This window comes from Aedes albopictus, chromosome 1 (genome assembly GCF_035046485.1).
Source record: "Aedes albopictus strain Foshan chromosome 1, AalbF5, whole genome shotgun sequence".
NCBI classification, from domain to species: Eukaryota; Metazoa; Arthropoda; class Insecta; order Diptera; family Culicidae; genus Aedes; species Aedes albopictus.
Genome location: NC_085136.1, coordinates 64,023,273 through 64,042,199, shown reverse-complemented (window position 1 = coordinate 64,042,199; position 18,927 = coordinate 64,023,273). Strand labels below are relative to the sequence as shown.

Here is an 18,927-nt window from a genome sequence, read left to right as displayed (position 1 = left end):
TGGAGCATTCGAGAAAATCGCGGACACTGTCTGTTACCAGTAGAATTTGGCCAATTCATTCTTTAAAAAGAGAGGAAAGGTAAAGGATAGACAGGGGACCATGTGGTAAGATCCTTCTGATTTATTTATCGCGTGCAATTTTGTTAATACACTTGTGATTCAATCGCGTTTGGTATTGCATCGCGCGGAAACGACACAACCGGTGCGTGGGTATTTAGTAGTGTGTTGTTCATTGCTGTGAATCCATCTGCCACTCTCTTCTGGAGTGAATTTCGCAGCATAGATAATTGATTGCGCTCACCATTATGTAATGCCTGGAACACATAGCGTCCGTTCCGTCGAGGTTTGCGTTTTTTTGACAGTTTTCCCATGGGAAATGTGTCAAACTACTGTCACGCACACGCAAACGTATGCATTGTGTGGGGCACTTAACCGTCCAGAAAAGGACATCGTTTATCGCGAAACAAAACAAAAATCGATCGGTTGATTGCAACCATTTACCAAAACGAAATCCTTAACACATCTTCCTTTCCCCTGTCCAAACTCCTAGTGATTTCTCGTAGTAACGCAGAGAACTCCTCGGTTATTGGCCTAAGCGAGTTTCACGTCATCATTTCCTTCCCTATCCTTAATTGACCTGCATTCTGACGCGGCCGGCGCTGGTATTGCTCCGGTATTGCTTATTGAAAAGTATTGGGACACCAGCATTTACACACTGAGGATGAGGCTAATCCCTAGCATCAGCTGTTGGTTCTTTGTGTAAATGCAGCTGTCCTTGCAATAACAGAGAAGCAACCGCGGGCGGTCAATCATGCTCATGCTCATGATAGACGAGTGGTGACGCGACAACATCGATTCAATCTGTTGACTATGGTACCATAGATTAATGCCATGATACCCACGGTTGTTCAAACTTTCACCACAAGCTCATGGGAGAGTGGTGGTCCAGAACTGTCGAAAATACAGCCCTTTCGGTATTTCATACGTATCGTAAAAAAACGTAAATTGTTAGAAAATGGAAGAAAATTGTGAACTAATTGTGAAATAGTGAACTGAAATCAATGGTTTGGATAAGCAAGCTTTTGTATTTAGTTTATATATTTACTGGAGAGCATTCTTCGCCGAGAAATTGTGTTTTTATTACCACACAAAAAGAATCCGACTTATTTCATTTTGGAAGAACGATCTATTGTTAAAGAAAGCCTTCACTTTATAACTGTGGAAGTACTTATAGAATACTAGGCTGAGAAATAGGCTGTCCCAGTTGGGATGTAACGCCAGAAAGAAGATATTATAACTAATAAATACCAGTAGCTCTGCTATGGTTCATTGCCGTTTGAGCCTTTAGTTTTAAGTTATTATTGTAATGTTTTTGAAAAGATAAAGAGGTTTTGTGCCTCTTTGAGAAAGATTTCAATGATGAAAGGAAATCACTCAAAGGAGTTTTTCCCTCTTTCAAAATTAAAAGTTAAAATAAATAATAATAACTAATAAATACCACTATTCACTGCCAGGCTTCCCAACTAACATTTAATGTGAATGTAAACGCCAACAAAGCTTCCTCAATACGGCTTGACGCTGAGTTACTGTGTTGTACATATAGACGGAAGCATCTATACAAGCCCTATACCAATGAATCTGGCGAACTTAATCAACATGTACATGCTGTGCGATCAGCTTCTATGCCATCAAGTCATAGCTTTGTTCTCGGCTCTTATGTAACACACTAACTGTATAACATCTTGAGAAGGCACTTTTTCAGCCTTATGCCAGCTGTTATATAATAGTTATACGACTACCCCAAATTATTCGATTAAATATAATTTTAGGTTATGATACCTCCCGTTACGCTATTCATGTGTAAATGGAAGCATTGCTTTTAAAATTAGAACAATTAAAGTACCTGCCGCTACTTGGAATCGAACTCCCGATCTCCGTATCCACTGGTCCCGATGATGTCCTTGCTGCCACGCTGTTATATATAAATAGCATAGAAAATAGCCCGTTTTGTTTTAAGTCAGACAAGGCTTTGCAATTGTGCCGCAAAAATGCTTATCTAACTTCATCTAGCTGAAAAAGCATATGAAACGTCAAATGCAATAGACTGTGGCATAGAAGCTGATCGCACAGAATGTACATGATGTTGATTAAGTTCGCCAGATTCATTGGTATAGAGCTTGCATAAATGCTGCCGTCTACATGTACAACACAGTAACTCAGCGTCAAGTCGTATTGAGGAATTCCTCATAATGTTTACATTCAACAAGCTATGTGGTTGCGCTAACAGTTGCTTCACCCCAGCTACTAGTTGAAAGAATGATCTATAAAAAGCTACAAAGCGCTGCTGATTTGCGTATTTGGCAACATTACACAACGTACTGTATAAATGCAGCTGTTTCATTGGTGGGGACTCTTATTCGATTGGCATATCTTCCGGCAACTCTTCCGGAGTTGGATTAGAGTGCAATAAAAGCAACCTAAATGATTTCACAAAACCGAGATGGATAGCTGTAAAGTATTTGTGTTGCAGCTGTATATCCCGCTTGCAGTTTGTTTTGGCAATAATGTTTACATCCGACAAGCCGTGTTGATATACCAACAGTTTGTTTATTACAGCTTCAAGCTGTAATGATATCGTATAACGAGCTTCAAAGCGTTGTTGTTTTGTGATTTCGGCAACATCACAAAGTGTACTGTATAGTAGCAGATGTTGTATTGGTGGGGACTCCTATTCGATTAGTTTGAATGTTTACATCTTCCGGGAAATCTTCCGGAGTTGGTTTATAGTGCAGTAGAGGCAGACCCAGTGACAAGTGATTGATTTCAGAAAACTGAACTGAGTAGTTGTATGGTATTTGTATTGCAGCTGTGTATTAGCTTATGGTTTATATTTGAGTAGCTTCCTTTTTATTCAGCGTTGATTGCTTGAATTCGACTGTTATGCAGCAGAAAGCAAATGACTGAAGCTTATAGCACTGAAAATGTTAGTTGGGTGAAGCTTACCCAACTAACATTTTCAGTGCTATAAGCTTCAGTCATTTGCTTTCTGCTGCATAACAGTCGAATTCAAGCAATCAACGCTGAATAAAAAGGAAGCTACTCAAATATAAACCATAAGCTAATACACAGCTGCAATACAAATACCATACAACTACTCAGTTCAGTTTTCTGAAATCAATCACTTGTCACTGGGTCTGCCTCTACTGCACTATAAACCAACTCCGGAAGATTTCCCGGAAGATGTAAACATTCAAACTAATCGAATAGGAGTCCCCACCAATACAACATCTGCTACTATACAGTACACTTTGTGATGTTGCCGAAATCACAAAACAACAACGCTTTGAAGCTCGTTATACGATATCATTACAGCTTGAAGCTGTAATAAACAAACTGTTGGTATATCAACACGGCTTGTCGGATGTAAACATTATTGCCAAAACAAACTGCAAGCGGGATATACAGCTGCAACACAAATACTTTACAGCTATCCATCTCGGTTTTGTGAAATCATTTAGGTTGCTTTTATTGCACTCTAATCCAACTCCGGAAGAGTTGCCGGAAGATATGCCAATCGAATAAGAGTCCCCACCAATGAAACAGCTGCATTTATACAGTACGTTGTGTAATGTTGCCAAATACGCAAATCAGCAGCGCTTTGTAGCTTTTTATAGATCATTCTTTCAACTAGTAGCTGGGGTGAAGCAACTGTTAGCGCAACCACATAGCTTGTTGAATGTAAACATTATGAGGAATTCCTCAATACGACTTGACGCTGAGTTACTGTGTTGTACATGTAGACGGCAGCATTTATGCAAGCTCTATACCAATGAATCTGGCGAACTTAATCAACATCATGTACATTCTGTGCGATCAGCTTCTATGCCACAGTCTATTGCATTTGACGTTTCATATGCTTTTTCAGCTAGATGAAGTTAGATAAGCATTTTTGCGGCACAATTGCAAAGCCTTGTCTGACTTAAAACAAAACGGGCTATTTTCTATGCTATTTATATATAACAGCGTGGCAGCAAGGACATCATCGGGACCAGTGGATACGGAGATCGGGAGTTCGATTCCAAGTAGCGGCAGGTACTTTAATTGTTCTAATTTTAAAAGCAATGCTTCCATTTACACATGAATAGCGTAACGGGAGGTATCATAACCTAAAATTATATTTAATCGAATAATTTGGGGTAGTCGTATAACTATTATATAACAGCTGGCATAAGGCTGAAAAAGTGCCTTCTCAAGATGTTATACAGTTAGTGTGTTACATAAGAGCCGAGAACAAAGCTATGACTTGATGGCATAGAAGCTGATCGCACAGCATGTACATGTTGATTAAGTTCGCCAGATTCATTGGTATAGGGCTTGTATAGATGCTTCCGTCTATATGTACAACACAGTAACTCAGCGTCAAGCCGTATTGAGGAAGCTTTGTTGGCGTTTACATTCACATTAAATGTTAGTTGGGTATAGCACTGAAAATGTTAGTTGGGTTGTCCAACCAAGTTAAAAACTGTCTATGTAAAGCGAATAGAATAATAGTTCAATAGTTTTATACACGTGAGACTCTCATTCCTTCACTTTTGCTAAATCTTAAAACTTTTATTAAACAGTGTCATAAGAATCTGCATAACACAAATTTATAGTATAGGAGTCTCTACTATACGTCTACTAATAATTTGAACTTTATTTTATTTATTTGTGAAAATAAAAACATAACTAAATGTTGATGTACGTACTATCGAGGAAAAATGTACGTACTAACGAGGGTACGTACTATCGAGGTAAGCTAGTACTGATATTTAGTGATCTAATATTAAACAATTTTGAAACAAATAAAATATTAGTTGTGGACACACCCTTAAAGCTTCAGTGTTTGACTCATAAAGTACATTGACCTCCGATATGTTCGTTTGTCAATTGCCAGAAGCGTACCCTTTAATTATGCAAGCTGAACCAGGTAGCCAATTGCACATTATAACTAAACAAAAGCATTCCCTAAGCAGCAACCTGCATTAAACTGCACCTACGCTAGCTAGGTACCTGCTTGTTTAGAATGCTAATTGCCCCCTGGAAGCAAACAAACAAAGAGACAACCAGACTCGATGGAATTGTTGTTAATTGCACACATTGATACGGAGGTCGCGCCCATCCGCCCACCGTCGGTCATTCGGTCGCATCAATCGGAAGAATATCCGTTTCTAATCCATCTCGGAAGTCCGTCTACTTTCATAAAATTCAGAAAAACCAGACCCAATAAGGAAAAATGGCCGTCGTCGTGGCAAGTGCATTCCAGGTCACTTTTACGCCACTTGTCTAAAATTAAAAAAAGAAAGGACGGGAAGTCGATGGGCGGCGATCGGGAACTCGAGATGAAATTGTCCGGTTCAAAACGAGTTCCGATCGACGAAGGGAAGAATTATGCAATTAGTACTGATCTAGTAATCTTCCAAAGTAGGTAATAAATCACGTACAAATCCAAGAAGGCATTCACTTTTTGGTAGTCAGAAGACTCTAGATCCGCAGCCTACTGCTGTTGGGAAAATTTTCTCAGATTGCTACGACGACATAGCGGGGATTTTCGTCAAGTTTTCCTAAAAACGGTCGATTTTTGCGACTTTTTCGATAGAACAGTTTAGAAAACGATGGTTCTATTAAAATTTTAGTACCAAATCTTACATAATCTTAGGGATTTTCATTTATGAATCGAATTATTTTCTGAGGCAAGGAAAGTGTACAGCTATCTCTGTTTGTTGTATAGGAATTTTTCACGTTCTATAATTTCGAAGTATTTCTTCATCGAACAGAACCAAATTAGGCGCAACTTTGCGCTCACATAAACTATTTTCAAATTTCCTCGGAAATTTACACTTTCCACCGCCTTAAGAACGGAAATTTTCCCGCAGAAAATCTTAAATTTACGACCTAATTTTTTCACTAAAATGGCGGTACCCAGAGTTCTTTGCCCCGTCATTTTTGCCCTCGGCCACCACCAGAGTGAAACGAGATTCATCGGGAGTTATTTTTAAAATTCCCCGCAAATCTTCGTGCACTCACCTGCGAATCCGGATCCAGATTGGAGATCTGCTCTAGAACACTCGCGGGTACACTTCCTGACACGTACCTATCGTTTCCCAAAGAAAATCCACACAGAAATTCACACCACCAATGAACGGACGAACGGAAATTCGCGGCGGACACTCCTCTTTGGTTGTGGAACGAACGATGCGAGATAAATAAATCGCGCTCAACTCCACTACGGGCACTGACTAAATACGGCGGGGTGTCAATATTTTCGTCGGGCTTTGACACACTGTGCGTGACGACTGTCAGTCAGCAAACAACAACAAAAGTCATTCGTCGAAGGCGGCGCCGCCGCAAATGAACCTGTTGTTGGTGGCGTCCCAGTCGCTCCAACGAAGAGGAGTGCATTCTCTTGCTCGCTTCATCTAACGGGAAAATTCGCGATGTGCGCCCACAGTCTGACTGGAAGGATGAACATGATGCACTCTGCTGTTAAAATGGAAAAAAGTGGTCAAAATCCAGTGGGCAAGTAAAATTAAAATAAATTTTTACGATATCCCGGATTTTGAAAAAAAAAACCAACGAACAATGAGCATCGCTCAAACTTTGATTCATTATTGTCAAAATTATGCTGAAATAAAACGGACACACTCGCATAACTGTCCCATTTGACTTTTAAGCACTTTTGAGTTTGACGAGCACTATCCGCGAGCGGTAATGGCGGCGGCGGGCATAAAGGCTGGTTTACAGTTCGGAAAACGTGTCACGGGATTTGGTCCCCTGTGTGTTTTAAATGGAGCGCGGAATTTCAAATTCCGCGGCGGAAAACATGGATGTCAATTTTCCCGAAGTGTAAACCCGGCCACGGATTTTGGCGCGGAAAGGGAAAAAATCTCTACACACATTTTTCCCGGCGGAAAGAATTCACTTCGAATTGTTTCCGCGCGCATTTTGATCTGTTTGAGTCGCTACCGAGGTCGCTACAAAGTTGAAGTGCGCTAAGAATGGTTGAATCGCTGTTTTTGGACATCCAATTAAATTGTGTTTTACCCTTTTTGCTAAGAATTTCGTCTATTTGTAAGAAATACTAGAACTATAGTTCCTTATCCATATTTTCTACGATCATGAGTGTACTGTTTTTTCGGGATTTCTGGGAGTTTTTTTTAGTTCTTCCTAGTGATTTTTTTTTAAGATTCCCTTATGATTTATTTCCAAAAGTCCCATCGTACGTTTTTTCTTCGGAAGCTGTTCCTTAGGAATTTACTCCAGAAGTTACCAATAGGAATAATTCTAGGGTATTTTTCTCCAGGAGTTCTGCCTGCCAATATTCGTCAATTTTTTCCTAGTTTCTTCTAAGTATTTCACTTTGTTTTTTTTTTTTTTCAAAGGAGTTATTCCTGGGGATTTTTGCTGGAGTACCTGCTGGGGTCTGATTTTTCCATAGGTTCCTCCTGAATGCTCTTTCTGAGGATTCTGAGAAGTTCTAGTTTTTCAAGAAATTCTTCCTTCCATATCAACCAGATTCCGATATTCTTCATAGTTCTATATCTAATCGATAGCGATCGCCATCGAAAATCTTTCACTGGTTGACCGGGTAGGGATTTATCTTTAGGAGTCCTGGGCATTTTTCCCTAGATTTTCCTCTTGGGAAGTTTATTCTGGGATTTCACCTGTATTTTTTCAGGAGTTCCTCCTAGTATTTTGTATTGATTCTCCTGGAAATTTCTCTAGAAGTTGTAAAAGGCCTTTCTGAAAAAGTTCGTTGAGGAGTTACAGCAGTTTTGGTCATTTTTCATAGCATTCCTTTATTTGTTTAGTATTACATATTACAATAAAACTGATTCAACAATTCCTCGCCACAACACTCGATTTGCACACATTTGCTCAATCATCGGCCGCGTTCTACATTAGCCAGATCGTTCTGCACCTGATCTTGCATGCTACCCTCCAGGTCTCCTTGTACTATACGGATCTCTTGCGAACCAGCTTTGTAGGCTTGTTGTCCGGCATTCTCAAAACATGCCCTGCCCATCGTTTCATTCCAGCTTTTGCCACCTTCCGGATGCTAGATTCGCCGTAGAGTGCAGTGAGCTCGTGGCTCATCCTTCGCCGCCACACATCGTTCTCCTGCACACCGCCAAAGATGGTTCTAAGCACCCGATGCTCGGACACTTGCTATCTTCCTTGAGCATATTCCAGATCTCGTGCCCGTAGAATACCACCAGTCCATCAGAGTCCTGAACATGGTGTATTTGATGCAGGGGTGAATCTTTTTTATATCACTCGAAGACGGCGGCTGAAATATACGAACATTCATTAGTATTATTTTAATTAATACTATGCAATTCCTTCAAATGATTTTTTTTTGTAAAAGTTCCTCTAAGGGGTTTTTATAACTAAGTTTAACGGGTAATCTGATTAAGGATTTTTATATAGGGATTCCTCCCGAACATTTCTCTCCGCAAGTTCCTTGTGTTTTTGGAATTTTACTCATGCATATTTTTCAGAAATTCCTGTGAAAGGAATTTCAGTTCAGGTGTTCCTTCAGGGATTCCTCCAGGAGTTGCTATAGGAATTCCTTCAGGAGTTCCTTCAGGGATTCTCCCAAAAGTTCCTTCATGGATTCCTCCAGGAGTTCCTTCAGGGATTCCTCCAGGTGTTCCTTCAGGGATTCCTCCAGAAGTTCCTTCAGGGATTCCTCCAGGAGTTCCTTCAGGGATTCCTCCAAGAGTTCCTTCAGGGATTCCTCCAGGAGTTCCTTCAGGGATTCCTCCAGGAGTGCGTTCAGGGAATCCTCCAGGGGTTCCTTCAGGGATTCTTCCAAGATTTATTACAAAAATTCCTCCAGAAACTTCTTTCGGGATTCCTCCAGGAGTTCTATCAGGGATTCCTTCAGGGATTCCTCCAGGAGTTCCTTCAGGGATTCCTCCAGAAGTTCCTTCAGGGATTCCTCCAGGAGTTCCTTCAGGGATTCCTCCAAGACTTCCTTCAGGGATTCCTCCAGGAGTGCGTTCAGGGAATCCTCCAGGGGTTCCTTCAGGGATTCTTCCAAGATTCATTACAAAAATTCCCCCAGAAACTTCTTTCGGGATTCCTCCAGGAGTTCTGTCAGGGATTCCTTCAGGGATTCCTCCAGGAGTTTCTTCAGGGATTCTTCCAGGAGTTCCTTCAGGGATTCCCCCAGGAGTTCCTTCAGGGATTCCTCCAGGAGTTCCTTTAGGGATTCCTCCAGGAGTTCCTTTAGGGATTCCTCCAGGAGTTCCTTCAGGGATTCTTCCAGGAGTTCCTTCAGGGATTCCCCCAGGAGTTCCTTCAGCCTCCAGGAGTTCCTTCAGGGATTCCTCCAGGAGTTCCATCATGGATTCCTCCAGTAGTTCCTTCAGGGATTCCTCCAGGTGTTCCTTCAGGGATTCCTCCAGAAGTTCCTTCAGGGATTCCTCCAGGAGTTCCTTCAGGGATTCCTCTAAGAGTTCCTTCAGGGATTCCTCCAGGAGTTCCTTCAGGAATTCCTCCAGGAGTGCGTTCAGGGAATCCTCCAGGGGTTCCTTCAGGGATTCTTCCAAGATTAATTACAAAAATTCCTCCAGAAACTTCTTTCGGGATTCCTCCAGGAGTTCTATCAGGGATTCCTTCAGGGATTCCTCCAGGAGTTCCTTCAGGGATTCTTCCAGGAGTTCCTTCAGGGATTCCCCCAAGAGCTCCTTCAGGGATTCCTCCAGGAGTTCCTTTAGGGATTCCTCCAGGAGTTCCTTCAGGGATTCCTCCAGGAGTTCCTTCAGGGATTCCTCCAGGAGTTCCTTCAGGGATTCCTCCAGGAGTTCCTTCAGGGATTCCTCCAGGAGTTCCTTCAGGGATTCCTCCAGGAGTTCCTTCAGGGATTCCTCCAGGAGTTCCTTCAGGGATTCCTCCAGGAGTTCCTTCAGGGATTCCTCCAGGAGTTCCTTCAGGGATTCCTCCAGGAGTTCCTTCAGAGATTCCTCCAGGAGTTCCTTCAGGGATTCCTCCAGGAGTTCCTTCAGGGATTCCTCCAGGAGTTCCTTCAGGGATTCCTCCAGGAGTTCCTTCAGGGATTCCTCCAGAAGTTCCTTCAGGGATTCCTCCAAGAGTTCCTTCAGGGATTCCTCCAGGAGTTGCTATAGGGATTCCTTCAGGAGTTCCTTCAGGGATTATCCCAAAAGTTCCTTCATGGATTCCTCCAGGAGTTCCTTCAGGGATTCCTCCAGGAGTTCCTTCAGGGATTCCTCCAGGTGCTCCTTCAGGGATTCCTCCAGAAGTTCCTTCAAGGATTCCTCCAGGAGTTCCTTCAGGGATTCCTCCAGAAGTTCCTTCAGGGATCCCTCCAAGAGTTCCTTCAGAGATTCCTCCAGGAGTTCCTTCAGGGATTCCTCCAGGAGTGCGTCCAGGGAATCCTCCAGGGGTTCCTTCAGGGATTCTTCCAAGATTTATTACAAAAATTCCTCCAGAAACTTCTTTCGGGATTCCTCCAGGAGTTCTATCAGGGATTCCTCCAGGAGTTCCTTCAGGGATTCCTCCAGGAGTTCCTTCAGGGATTCCTCCAGGAGTTCCTGCAGGAATTCCTCCAGGAGTTCCTTTAGGGATTCCTCCAGGAGTTCCTTCAGGGATTCCTCCAGGAGTTCCTTCAGGGATTCCTCCAGGAGTTCCTTCAGGGATTCCTCAAGGAGTTCCTTCAGGGCTCCAGGAGTTCCTTCAGGAATTCCTCCAGGAGTTCCTTCAGGGATTCCTCCAGGAGTTCCTTCAGGGATTCCTCCAGGAGTTCCTTCAGGGATTCCTCCAGGAGTTCCTTCAGGGATTCCTCCAGGAGTTCCTTAAGGGATTCCTCAAGGAGTTCCTTCAGAACTCCAGGAGTTCCTTCAGGGATTCCTCCAGGAGTTCCTTCAGGGATTCCTCCAAGTGTTCCTTCAGGGATTCCTCCAGGAGTTCCTTCAGGGATTCCTCCAGGAGTTCCTTCAGGGATTCCTCCAGGAGTTCCTTAAGGGATTCCTCCAGGAGTTCCTTTAGGAATTCCTCCAGGAGTTCCTTCAGGGATTCCTTCAGGGATTCCTCCAGGAGTTCCTTCAGGGATTCCTCCAGAAGTTCCTTCAGGGATTCCTCCAGGAGTGCGTTCAGGGAATCCTCCAGGGGTTCCTTCAGGGATTCTTCCAAGATTAATTACAAAAATTCCTCCAAAAACTTCTTTCGGGATTCCTCCAGGAGTTCCTTCAGGGATTCCTCCAGGAGTTTATAATTCCTAAGAATCCCTAAAGATTCTCGGAAATTCCCAGTCATCTGGGATGTATTCTAGAAACTATAGAAAATATTCTGTAGCATCACGGAATATATTTAAATTATTCCTGAGAATCCCTAAAGATTCTCAGAAATTCCCAGTCATCTGGGATGTATTCTAGAGACTATAGAAAATATTCTGTAGCATCACGGAATATATTTAAATTATTCCTGAGAATCCCCAAAGATTCTCAGAAATTCCCAGTCATCTGGGATGTATTCTAGAAATTATAGAAAATATTCTCAATCATTCATAGAAATCTGTAGCATCACGGAATATACTTAAATTATTCCTGAGAATCCCTAAAGATTCTCAGAAATTCCCAGTCATCTGGGATGTATTCTGGAAACTATAGAAAATATTCTCAATCCTTCATAGAAATCTGTAGCATCACGGAATATATTTAAATTATTCCTGAGAATCCCTAAAGATTCTCAGAAATTCCCAGTCATCTGGGATGTATTCTAGAAATTATAGAAAATATTCTCAATCATTCATAGAAATCTGTAGCATCACGGAATATATTTAAATAATTCCTGAGAATCTCCAAAGATTCTCGGAAATTCCCAGTCATCTGGGATGTATTCTAAGATTATAGAAAATATTGGAAATTATAGAAACCATTGGGGAGCTTTTGGATTATTTTATTTAACATCGCTTCTATTACATCGTGAATTTATTACATCGCGATAATTAGATCGGATCTGTGTATTACATCAAATGCCGGCGTGTACATCGGGCTGTGTAATATTAATCGATCGATGTAACGACTTGGTTGCAGCGATTTCGATGTAATATTCCACAGTTTTTTTTTTTGCTGTGAGAGGAAACTTTTGGAGTAATCCTCAAAAAGAACTCCAGGAAGAATCCCTACAATGATCTCGTAGGAGGAATACCTACAATAAACTCTAGGGACAATCCCAAATGGAATCACCACAAGAAATCCTTGAAGTGAACTCCTGGAATAATCCCAGAAATGAACTCTTGGAGGAATCTTTTGAATACGATTGTACGAATCCCCAGATCTCCACCTCAATCATTTAAGGATCAGGAAGAATTTCTGGAGGAATACTTAGGATAAATTCCTGGAGCAATCCTCAGGAGTAATGCCTGGAGGAATCCTCAGCAGGGAATTCTGGAAGAATTTCTAGAGGAATCCTGCAGGAATCCTTAGTAGGAAACCTTGAGAAATCCTCTGGAAGAACACTCATCAGGATTTACTGGAGGAATCCTCAATAAGAACTCCTGAAGAAATTCCTAGAGGAATTTTGAGCAGACAATCCTGGAAGAATTCCTAGAGAAACCCTCGACGAAACCTCAGAAGGCATTCCATGTAGAAACTCAGCAGGAATTTCTGTAGGAATCCTCAGCACAAATTCCTGGAGCAGTCCTCAGCAGGAATACCAGGAGGAATCTTCAGGGGGTATTTCTGGAGAATCTTCGGGAGGAATTCTTGGAGGAATCCTCAGCAGGAAATCATAAGGAATTCCTTGAGGAATCTTAAGGAGGAATTCCTGGTGGAATCCTTAGGAGGAATTCCTGGAAAAAACCTCAGCAGGAATTCCTGGAAGAATCCTCAGTAGGAAATTCTGAGCAACCCTCAGTTGGAATTCCCGGAGGAATACTCAGCAGCACTTCTTAGAGGAATCCTCAGGAGAAATTCCTGGAGAAATACTCAGCAGGAATTCTTAGAGGCATCCTCAGCAGGGAATCCTGGAAGAATTCCTAGAGGATTTTTCAGCAGAAATTCCTGGAGGAATCCTCAGCAGAAATTCCTGGAGGAATCCTCAGCAGGGAATCCTGGAACAATAGTTAGGAGAAATTCTGGGGAGGAATCCTCAGTAGGAAATCCTGACCAATCCTCAGGAGGAATTTCTGAAGGAATCCTCAGCAGGGAATCTTGGAAGAATTCCTAGAGGATTTTTCAGCAGAAATTCCTGGAGGAATTCTCAACAGGAAATCCTGGAGGAATCCTCAGCAGGAATTCCTGGTGAAACCTCAGCAGGAACTCCTGGAGGAATCCACTGGGGAATTCCTGGACGATTACTAAGCAAGATTTCGTGAAGGAATTCTTGGAGGAATCATGATGGAATTCCTAGAGGATTCCTCAGCAGAAATTCCTGGAAGAATTCTCAGCAGGAAACCCTGAAGGAATCCTCAGGAGGAATTCTTGGAAAGAATCCTCAGCAGGGAATCCTGAGGCATTCCTGAAGGAATCCCCAGGAGGAATTCTTGGGAGGAATCCTTAGTAAGAAATCTCGAGGAATCCTCAGGAAGAATTCCTGGAGGAAATCCTGGAGGATTCCTCAGCAAGATTCCTGGTTGAACCTCAGCAGGAACTCCTGGAGGAATTCTCTGGGGAATTCCTGGAGGAATACTCTGCAGAAATTCCTGGAAAAATCCTCGAGGGAATTCTTAGAGGAATCCTTAAGGATTACCTAGAATATTTCTCAGCAGAATCCAGATGGAATCCTCAGGAGGCATTCTTGGGAAGAATTCTCAGCAGGGAATCCTGAGTTATTCCTGAGGGAATCCTCAGGAAGAATTCCTTGAAAAATTCTCATGAGGAATTCCTGTTGGAATCCTCTGCAGGAATTCTTGGAGGTCTTCTTGGAAAAATCCTCAGCAGGGAATTCTAATGAATTCCAGGAGGAATCTTCAGGAGGAATTCCTGGAGGAATCATCAGCAGGAATTTCTGGAAAAATCCTCAGAGGAATTCCTGGAGGAATACTCAGCTAGGCTTCTGGGAGGAATTTTAAGACGAATCCTGGATGGAATCCTGAGGAATTCCCGGAGAAATTCTCGGCAGGGATTCCTGGAGGAATTTTTGGAGGATTTCTCGGAAGAAATTCCTTGAGGATTCCTCAGGAAGATTTTCTGGAGGATTCCTTAGAAGGATATCCTGGAGACACTTCTGGACGAGGAAACTGCTTGAGGTAACTCTTCGAGAAATCCTCAAAATGAACTCCAGGAGAAAATCCCTTGAATGAACTCCATGAGGAATTCCCAGAGGGAACTTCTGACGGAATCTCCAAAAAAAAATCCTTTTGGATCAATATCCACGAGAACTCCTGGATGCATCCCCCAAACAAACTCCTGATTGAATTCCCATAAGAGCTTCTGGTGGAATCCCTAGAGGGAACTCCTGGAGGAATCATGAAAAGGAACTCTGGTAGGAATTCCTAGGATGAATCCCTATAATAAACTCTAGCAGGAATCTCAGGAAGGAACTCCTGAAGGAATCACCAGAAAAAATCCCCAGAGGAAACTCCTGGAGGAATCCCAGAAATGAACACTTGGGGGAACCCCTACATTGAACTTTAGGAGGAATCTTCAGAAAGAACTACTGTACGGATCCCCTAAGGGAGCTCCTGCAGAAATTTCAAAGGAAACTCCTGGAGGAATCGCTAGAGTGAACTCCTAGAAAAATCTTTAAAGGGAACCCCTGGAGGAATCTCTAAAAGGCACTCCTGGACGAACATGCATAGGGAACTTCTAGACAAATCCGCAGAGGGAACAGCTTTTTTTCTGTTCAGGTGAGCCACTGCGACCAGTATTTAGATCTTTTGTGGCAATACCCGTATCCTTAGTGCATGTCGTACTACTCCATTGGCATTGGGGATGTAGTACCGGTAATACCGGCACCGAAATACCGGTCGGTAGTACACATTTTGGTACCGAAAATAACGGTACTGAATCATCTATAGTACCGGCACTTTCAGTACTGGAAAATCAATACTACAATATTTATGGAGTTTAAATCTTTGCATTGGTAATAAATTAAGTAAAGAAAAAAAATCTAAATTGAAGAAAAGAACAGTTTAATATTTGTAATTTGTAAAGGATAAGTATGACAAAATTTATTATTACACAAATATAGAAGCATTACATAGATCCTTAATTTAGACTAAGGGAACAGGAAGGGAACTCCTGGGGGAATCTCCAGAAAAAAACAAAACACTTGGAAGAATATCCAGAAGAATTCTTGAATGCATCCTCTAATCTAAACAAACTCCTGAGTGAATGCCCAGGAAGAGCTTCTTGCGGAATCCTTAGAGGAATTCCAGGAAGCATCCCTACAATGATCTCGTAGATATTATAAAACTGAGGAGAAACCCCTACAATATACTCTAGGAGCAATCCCAGAAACGATCTCCTGGAGGAAACCCTAGAATGAACTCTACGAGGAAACTACAGAAAAAACTACTGTACGAATCCCCAAAGGGAGCTCCTGCAGAAATCTCCAGAGGGAACTACTTGAGGAATCACCATAGGAATCTCCTGCAGGAACCCCCAAAAAGAACTCCAGGAACAATCCCAAGAGGGATCCTCAATCTTTTAGATTGGATTAGCTAGAAGCGCATATTTATAATACATCACATGCTTACACGAATAATGAGTATATTGTAAATAGGAAAGGTATATTAAACTACTCACCATCACAAGTCGATTTATAGAGCATCTGGATCGTTTTGTCGCGATGCTAGTTCCATATAAAAAGCTAGTTCCGCTGGGGAACATCCCGTGTCCTTGTTGTGCATACTATCGGCCTGCATATTCGAACCGGTTGGGCATGGTCACATCGTAGTCCCGTTGAAACTCGTCAATATTTTTCAGTCAACTTTTTTTCGACAGCTTTGTCAGCGGGTTTCCTGGATATCATTTTGTTCAGGGCATCGTGCAAAATAGTCCGCCGTTTGGAGGGGCATTTAATCAATTCGATAATGTCGTCAATTGAGTCGGTCGAAAGCCGGTTTCACACGCACCAGTGAAATTCCATGCGTTTCGGGACGTTTCGGGATACCGTTGGAACGAAACGACAGCGACCGTTGGAGCTTGCTCGAATCATGGTGCGCCGTCGTCATATCGTGGGCAGCCATCTGTGCTACCCGTCACGTAGTCTGCCGGCGCCGATCTTGGATCCGAAACCGATGGAAGTAATTAAAGTTTAAATTAAAGCTAAAAGAAGCAAAAAGAATGCCTATCTTAAACCATATAAGCAGATTGGGGGAAGCTGTAAGATACTTACCAATTCCTCTAGAAATTTTGTTGCGGACTGCTTTAGAAATTGAACTAACACCTTCCGTGGTTCTGACGCCGTGTAGTCTCCGAGCAATGGTTCTGCTTGCGTCGTCCAATGTTCGCTGTTTTCCGTGCTCCAAGGGTGGATCCGACAGAAAAGTAGTGTAGTAGATGCGGACCCCCAATGGGCGTATCCGGCAATGCAATTGCGTCTTCGGGAACGTAAAAACAAGCCTTTTGGAGCGAAGCCTTGGTGCGCCGCTGCTCGATGACCCAGAGTTGATCGATGTTTATTTATTTCAGCGATCCGCTGAGCACAAGCCGAGCTGTGCCGTTACTTTCCCTTGTCCTCCTGGGACGAAGCATTTTTGGCGACCGCTTTCAATCGAATTATTCAGCATGCCGCAGTTCCGGACGGTCAGGTGCGGGTTTTGGTGGTTTGAGCAGCAGTAACTTAAGATGCAGAAGGCGGATGGCACACCTGAAATGCACTTCAAAATGTTAATTTAACGCCCTTTTTTATATAAACCGATAACTTTTATAAAAATTACTTACTTTTGAATAACTATTGAACGACGAATGATCAATTGCAGCACCAAAAAAACGAAAAACATTCTGGACCGATTAGAGAAAACATTTTTTCTGGGACCGATGTAAACACGTAAACAAACGTCAAAGTTATTTGTGGAGAGATGAGGAGAACAGTCGGCGGAAAAATTTCCCGTGTTGATTCCCGTGCCAAATCCCGCGCGCAAATCCCGTGGCAAATTTTCCGAACTGTAAACAAGCCTTAACTAACCGATTCGGATTTTGAATTTTTTTGGGGATCGCAATCGGTTTGACCAACAATCAATATGCGAATGGCACTTCGCCCATGACGCCAGTTTCATCAATTTTCAATGACCCCAATCCCCCAGTACATAATTTTTGAATGCACACAAGAAGGCGGCGCTTTTGACGCTCCTTATTTGCTAGTTGAAAATTCATCCACATCAAAAGAGTTACATAAGTTTTGGAGTTTGTTCAAATTAGTTTTTTTTGGCGAAAGTATTAATTTTATAATATTGTGCGTGGATTTGCTAACTGAACACGACAAATCGGAACCGTCGTTCCTGAAAATCGTCGTTCGAATCGCCGTTCGATTGAAGAGCGAGACAGCAGCCAAACTGACAAATTGGGTTGACAAGTTTACCGTAGGAGCAACACGTGCGAGAGATGCTCTCTCTCGGTTGGTGTCGTTTGTTTTGATCCAGTCTGACGTTTCTTTTATGCTGCCTATGTTGCCAGCTCGGGTGTAGCAACTATACAGCCGTCTTGTCAGCCGCATTCGCTTGGAAAATATCTGAATCTATATCTGCTGACCGGCAATTTGTCGATCACCAAGGAAGATGTGGGGGAGGCGATATCAAAGCACCATCAAAGCTCCTCTACTAGGCAGATTTTAATAGTTGTTTCTCAGGTGCGTCACGGCGTTGCATCTTCCCCGATTTCACCTGAGCTCTCGGTTAAAGCCCTTGCTTCGGAATTCGTACAGTCAGGGCTGTTAATGCCCGACATCGCGCCCCGTGCCGGAAGAGTGCACCGATACCACTGCGTGATGCCCCCGCTTGCATCCAATCCGAAGGTTTCGGTCAGGGGGTTGGAAACTCTGACACCTTGTGTTAAACACCCATTTCGCACTCCAAAAACACCTTCGAACACCTTTCAAATGTTCCACCATGATTATTTTTTATTTTCTTGGCATCACTGTTCTGCCGATGTTTACATTTCCAAACAACGTTTGCGTCGCCGTCGTCGCTGTGCGGAGCGGACCAGGCAGCAACCAGAAAGCTGAGAACCGAGTACAGGCAGCAGCGGAGGACCAGGTACGTTTTCAGTGAAGAGCTCCGAACCTCCGAGCTTGACGGAGTCGATACAGTATATAAATGAAATCCTGTCCAACCACCATGGACCGCGTATCGGATGACGAGAACCGACAAGTGGAGGGTGATTCTCATTGTGGTTACTCTATTACAGAACGGCCAGAGGGTGAAGAACCGAAGGGACGAACGCTAAAGTCCACCTCCGCATTGGAATCTTCACTTCCAACAAACCGTCCCGGCTGCTCCCTCGCCACCACAGCAACCGAAGCCAATGATGAAGGTGATCCATTTCCAGACTCTCAGCGTCGCCGGTGCATCGTATTCACAAAGAAATGAAGCAAGATAATCAGTGATGAAGGAGCGGAGATCCTGGATCCTGACTGGGCCAATCATCGTTGTGGAACCGTTTTGCAAGTGGTGGCAGAAGGGGCGCTAAAAATGAAGGAAGTAGTCTACCGGAAGCACGACCGGAAGCGACAACGAAGGGGACGATGCGAATAGTAGTCACTTTGAGGAAAGGCGGCCTTCGATATTTGAACAGGTTCTTGTTTTAGCACAACATTAGAGTTAGTTGGCTGTTGTAAACGCGGATATCAAATATCTGTTGGAACCGACATGGACGAGTGAATCTCGTTATAACCCCGTATTTATAAAAAAAATCGATGAGAGACCATAACCGTAGACAAGGCGAATTCCATTTGTATCAAATGGAACGATGATTGCGG

General features: G+C 42.9%; 1 protein-coding gene and 1 long non-coding RNA gene across 2 annotated transcripts in view; both read right to left on the bottom strand.

Annotated features, from left to right (window-relative positions):
* Positions 1-6,288, bottom strand: part of LOC115256331 (protein cramped) — a 35,979-nt gene extending 29,691 nt beyond the window's left edge. Inside the window, exon 1 of the mRNA XM_062844677.1 lies at positions 6,067-6,288. The gene's annotated coding sequence lies outside the window, so the exon portion shown is untranslated. The remainder of the gene's footprint in view (positions 1-6,066) is intronic.
* Positions 6,289-7,773: 1,485 nt separating this feature from the next.
* Positions 7,774-17,138, bottom strand: LOC134285042 (uncharacterized). Its single transcript, XR_009996106.1, has 4 exons — positions 16,896-17,138; positions 16,348-16,821; positions 15,756-16,277; positions 7,774-8,329 (listed from the first exon to the last, which is right to left on the bottom strand). It is a non-coding gene; the product is annotated as an uncharacterized LOC134285042 (long non-coding RNA).
* Positions 17,139-18,927: the final 1,789 nt, after the last annotated feature.